The following is a 6,564-nucleotide window of genomic DNA, read 5'->3' on the forward strand; positions in this document are numbered from 1 at the left end:
GTGCGCCCTGCCACTTGTATCTGTTGTGTATGTGCCCTGCCACTTGCAAGTGATGTGTATGTGCTCTGCCACTTGTAAGTGCTGTGTATGTGCCCCGACATTTGAAAGTGTTGTGTATGTGCCCTGCCACTTGTAAGTATTGTGAATGTGCCCTGCCACTTGTAAGTGCTGTGTATGTGCCCCGCCACTTGTAAGTGTTGTGTATGTGCCCCGCCACTTGTAAGTGTTGTGTATGTGCCCCGCCACTTGTAAGTGTTGTGTATGTGCCCCGCCACTTGTAAGTGTTGTGCATGTGCCCTGCCACTTGTAAGTGTTGTGTATATGCCCTGCCACTTGTAAGTGTTGTGTATGTGCCCCGCCACTGGTAAGTGTTGTGTATGTGCCCTGCCACTCGTAGGTGTTGTGTATGTGCCCTGCCACTTGTAAGTGTTGTTTATGTGCCCCGCCACTTGTAAGTGTTGTGTATGTGACCTGCCACTTGTAAGTGTTGTGTATGTGCCCTGCCACTTGTAAGTGTTGTGTACTTGCCCTGCCACTTGTAAGTGTTGTGTATGTGCCCTGCCACTTGTAAGTGTTGTGTATGTGCCCCGCCACTTGTAAGTGTTGTGTATGTGCCCTGCCACTTGTAAGTGTTGTGTATGTGCCCTGCCACTTGTAAGTGTTGTGTATGTGCCCTGCCACTTGTAAGTGTTGTGTATGTGCCCTGCCACTTGTAAGTGCTGTGCATGTGCCCTGCCACTTGTAAGTGTTATGTATGTGCCCTGCCACTGGCAAGTGTTTTATATGTGCTCTTCCACTTGTAAGTGTTGTGTATGTGCCCCGCCACTTGTAAGTGTTGTGTATGTGCCCCGCCACTTGTAAGTGTTGTGTATGTGCCCTGCCACTTGTAAGTGTTGTGTATGTGCCCCGCCACTTGTAAGTGTTGTGTATGTGCCCCGCCACTTGTAAGTGTTGTGTATGTGCCCCGCCACTTGTAAGTGTTGTGTATATGCTCTACCACTTGTAAGTGTTGTGTATGTGCCCTGCCACTTGTAAGTGTTGTGTATATGCTCTACCACTTGTAAGTGTTGTGTATGTGCCCTGCCACTTGTAAGTGTTGTGTATATGCTCTACCACTTGTAAGTATTGTGTATGTGCCCCGCCACTTGTAAGTGTTGTGTATATGCTCTACCACTTGTAAGTGTTGTGTATGTGCCCCGCCACTTGTAAGTGTTGTGTATATGCTCTACCACTTGTAAGTGTTGTGTATGTGCCCTGCCACTTGTAAGTGTTGTGTATATGCTCTACCACTTGTAAGTGTTGTGTATGTGCCCTGCCACTTGTAAGTGTTGTGTATATGCTCTACCACTTGTTAGTGTTGTGTATGTGCCCCGCCACTTGTAAGTGTTGTGTATATGCTCTACCACTTGTAAGTGTTGTGTATGTGCCCCGCCACTTGTAAGTGTTGTGTATATGCTCTACCACTTGTAAGTGTTGTGTATGTGCCCCGCCACTTGTAAGTGTTGTGTATGTGCCCTGCCACTTGTAAGTGTTGTGTATGTGCCCTGCCACTTGTAAGTGTTGTGTATGTGCCCCGCCACTTGTAAGTGTTGTGTATGTGCCCTGCCACTTGTAAGTGTTGTGTATGTGCCCTGCCACTTGTAAGTGTTGTGTATGTGCCCTGCCACTTGTAAGTGTTGTGTATGTGCTCTGCCACTTATAAGTGTTCTGTTTGTGCTCCCGACACTTGAAAATGTTGTGTATGTTCCTTGCCACTTGTAAGTGTTGTGTATGTGCCCTGCAACTTGTAAGTGTTGTGTATGTGCTCGCTACTTGTAAGTGTTGTGTATGTGCCTTGCCACTTGTAAGTGTTGTGTATGTGCCCTGCTACTTGTAAGTGTTGTGTATATGCTCTTCCACTTGTAAGTGTTATGTATGTGCCCTGCCACTGGTAAGTGTTTTATATGTGCTCTTCCACTTGTAAGTGTTGTGTATGTGCCCTGCCACTTGTAAGTGATGTGTATATGCTCTACTACTTGTTAGTGTTGTGTATATGCTCTACCACTTGTAAGTGTTGTGTATGTGCCCCGCCACTTGTAAGTGTTGTGTATGTGCCCTGCCACTTGTAAGTGTTGTGTATATGCTCTACCACTTGTAAGTGTTGTGTATGTGCCCCGCCACTTGTAAGTGTTGTGTATATGCTCTACCACTTGTAAGTGTTGTGTATGTGCCCTGCCACTTGTAAGTGTTGTGTATATGCTCTACCACTTGTAAGTGTTGTGTATGTGCCCTGCCACTTGTAAGTGTTGTGTATATGCTCTACCACTTGTAAGTGTTGTGTATGTGCCCTGCCACTTGTAAGTGTTGTGTATGTGCCCTGCCACTTGTAAGTGTTGTGTATGTGCCCTGCCACTTGTAAGTGTTGTGTATATGCCCTGCCACTTGTAAGTGTTGTGTATGTGCCCCGCCACTTGTAAGTGTTGTGTATGTGCCCTGCCACTTGTAAGTGTTGTGTATGTGCCCTGCCACTTGTAAGTGTTGTGTATGTGCCCTGCCACTTGTAAGTGTTGTGTATATGCTCTACCACTTGTAAGTGTTGTGTATGTGCCCTGCCACTTGTAAGTGTTGTGTATGTGCCCTGCCACTTGTAAGTGTTGTGTATATGCTCTACCACTTGTAAGTGTTGTGTATATGCTCTACCACTTGTAAGTGTTGTGTATGTGCCCTGCCACTTGTAAGTGTTGTGTATATGCTCTACCACTTGTAAGTGTTGTGTATGTGCCCTGCCACTTGTAAGTGTTGTGTATATGCTCTACCACTTGTAAGTGTTGTGTATGTGCCCTGCCACTTGTAAGTGTTGTGTATATGCTCTACCACTTGTAAGTGTTGTGTTCCCCGCCACTTGTAAGTGCTACAATTCCAGTTCTGTATCTTGTGTCATGTTTGTTCATATTATTCATATTTCTTTGAAGAAATTAACTCTTAGTGTAATTTTAACTTCTTTTTAACGTAAAGTGTTACCGTTGCTTTGAGTAAATTGTTTCTCCTAATTTACAATTAAGAGTTAAAGCGTTCAGGCAGATTTTCTTCATATTTTTATTTTTATTATTTAACTTGCATTTTCCCAGTGCAACTTTTATTGCTACATTGATTAATTCCGCACCTTATTTGATTGCATTTGTTCTGTAGTGAATTGTTTATTTTTTATTGATATTTTTATGCATTGTTATTCTTGTGTCATTTCAGTACTTAGTATTAAGTGCATTATTATTCTCAGTTCAAGTGAGACGTTAGGACAAGCAGCAGGTCAGGCTTGGCGCTTCACATATATTCCGTCTAATACATGTATTTACTTCCCACGTGAGTGTTATTACACAATCCACGTTTCGAAACCCACACATGACTATTTGGTGGCAGCTGTCAGTAGTACCTGTTATCTCAGCAGTACCAGTTACCAGAAACCAGTTACTAGTATCAGTAGTAATGACTCATATACCGACCGTTACTGATACTCTGCTCCTGCGTGAATCACTGTTACTCACTGTTACAACTGACCTAGCATGATTTGTATGCCGCTCATCCTCTAGGCACTGTGAGTCAGTTGAAGGATAGACTAATATATATACTTACATCCTACGTGAGTGTTATTACCCAATCCACGTTACGAACCCCCACGTGACATGTGTCCGTGTGTGTGTACTCACCTAGTTGTACTCACCTAGTTGAGGTTGCAGGGATCGAGTCCTAGGTCCTGGCCCCGCCACTTCGATGGTCGCTACTAGGTCACTTTCCCTGAACCGTGAGCTTTATCATACCTCTGCGTGTGTGTGTGTATATGTGTGTGTGTGTATGTATGTGTGTACTCACCTAATTGTGGTTCCAGGGGTCGAGACTCAGTTCCTGGCCCCGCCTCTTCACCGACCCCTACTAGGTCCTCTCTCCCCCTGTTCCATGAGCTTTATCATACCTCGTCTCAAAACTATGTATAGTTCCTACCTCCACTACATTGCTTGCCAGACTGTTCCACTTCCTAACTACTCTATGACTGAAGAAATACTTCCTAAAATCCCTTTGACTCATCTGAGTCTTCAGCTTCCAATTGTGACCCCTTGTTTCTGTGTCCCATCTCTGGAACATCCTGTCTCTGTCCACCTTGTCTATTCCACGCAGTATTTTGTATGTCGTTATCATGTCTCCCCTGACCCTCCTGTCCTCCAGTGTTGTCAGACCGATTTCCCCTAACCTTTCTTCATAGGACATTCCCCTTAACTCTGGAACTAGCCGTTTTGCAAACCTTTGCACTTTCTCTAATTTCTTGACGTGTTTGACCAGGTGTGGCTTCCAAACTGGTGCTGCGTACTCCAGTATGGGCCTGACGTACACAGTGTATAAAGTCTTGAACGATTCCTTACTGAGGTACCGGAACGCTATTCTCAGGTTTGCCAAGCGCCCATATGCCGCAGCAGTTATCTGGTTAATGTGTGCTTCTGGAGATGTACTCGGTATTATACTCACTCCTAGGTCTTTCTCCTTGAGTGAGGTTTGCAGCCTTTGGCCACCTAGCCTATACTCTGTCTGCAGTCTTCTTTGCCCTCCTCCGATCTTCAGGACTTTGCATTTGGCTGGGTGTGTGTGTGTGTGTGTGTGTGTGTGTGTGTGTGTGTGTGTGTGTGTGTGTGTGTGTGCGTGTGTGTGTGTGTGGTGTTTGTGTGTGTGTATGTATGTGTATATGTGCATGTGTGTCTGTGTGTGGTGTTTGTGTGTGTGTGCAACGTTTATCACAGATTGAGTGTGTGCACATCCTGAGAATAATACATGTTCGATGTGTATACATAGTCTGTGTAAACACAAACACAATGAGTCACCATATAAACATCGAGTCACCGCAGAAACAAACGCAATGAGTCACCACATATAGAAACACAGTGAGTCACCATACAAACACAAAGAGCTAATATTACAGAACAAAAACAATTATCACCACCTCCTCTCCTGTGACAACAAATACTGTATTTGTTTTTGCATTGCAAATTAACTAGCAACTGTGATAAATAAAAAATGACCTTATTTAGCAAGTCTCATTAGAGCAGGTTTATTGTCATTCTGTCAGTTAATAAAGTGACAAATGTGTGTGTGTGTACTCACCTAGTTGTACTCACCTAGTTGAGGTTGCGGGGGTCGAGTCCGAGCTCCTGGCCCCGCCTCTTCACTGATCGCTACTAGGTCACTCTCCCTGAGCCGTGAGCTTTATCATACCTCTGCTTAAAGCTATGTATGGATCCTGCCTCCACTACATCGCTTCCCAAACTATTCCACTTACTGACTACTCTGTGGCTGAAGAAATACTTCCTAACATCCCTGTGATTCATCTGTGTCTTCAGCTTCCAACTGTGTTCCCTTGTTACTGTGTCCAATCTCTGGAACATCCTGTCTTTGTCCACCTTGTCAATTCCTCTCAGTATTTTGTATGTCGTTATCATGTCCCCCCTATCTCTCCTGTCCTCCAGTGTCGTCAGGTTGATTTCCCTTAACCTCTCCTCGTAGGACATACCTCTTAGCTCTGGGACTAGTCTTGTTGCAAACCTTTGCACTTTCTCTAGTTTCTTTACGTGCTTGGCTAGGTGTGGGTTCCAAACTGGTGCCGCATACTCCAATATGGGCCTAACGTATACGGTGTACAGGGTCCTGAACGATTCCTTATTAAGATGTCGGAATGCTGTTCTGAGGTTTGCTAGGCGCCCATATGCTGCAGCAGTTATTTGGTTGATGTGCGCTTCAGGAGATGTGCCTGGTGTTATACTCACCCCAAGATCTTTTTCCTTGAGTGAGGTTTGTAGTCTCTGACCCCCTAGACTGTACTCCGTCTGCGGCCTTCTTTGCCCTTCCCCAATCTTCATGACTTTGCACTTGGTGGGATTGAACTCCAGGAGCCAATTGCTGGACCAGGTCTGCAGCCTGTCCAGATCCCTTTGTAGTTCTGCCTGGTCTTCGATCGAGTGTATTCTTCTCATCAACTTCACGTCATCTGCAAACAGGGACACCTCAGAGTCTATTCCTTCCGTCATGTCGTTCACAAATACCAGAAACAGCACTGGTCCTAGGACTGACCCCTGCGGGACCCCGCTGGTCACAGGTGCCCACTCTGACACCTCGCCACGTACCATGACTCGTTGCTGTCTTCCTGACAAGTATTCCCTGATCCATTGTAGTGCCTTCCCTGTTATCCCTGCTTGGTCCTCCAGTTTTTGCACCAATCTCTTGTGTGGAACTGTGTCAAACGCCTTCTTGCAGTCCAAGAAAATGCAATCCACCCACCCCTCTCTCTCTTGTCTTACCACTGTCACCATGTCATAGAACTCCAGTAGGTTTGTGACACAGGATTTCCCGTCCCTGAAACCATGCTGGCTGCTGTTGATGAGATCATTCCTTTCTAGGTGTTCCACCACTCTTCTCCTGATAATCTTCTCCATGATTTTGCATACTATACATGTCAGTGACACTGGTCTGTAGTTTAATGCTTCATGTCTGTCTCCTTTTTTAAAGATTGGGACTACATTTGCTGTCTTCCATGCCTCAGGCAATCTC

Source organism: Cherax quadricarinatus, chromosome 14, assembly GCF_038502225.1.
Source record: "Cherax quadricarinatus isolate ZL_2023a chromosome 14, ASM3850222v1, whole genome shotgun sequence".
NCBI lineage: Eukaryota > Metazoa > Arthropoda > Malacostraca > Decapoda > Parastacidae > Cherax > Cherax quadricarinatus.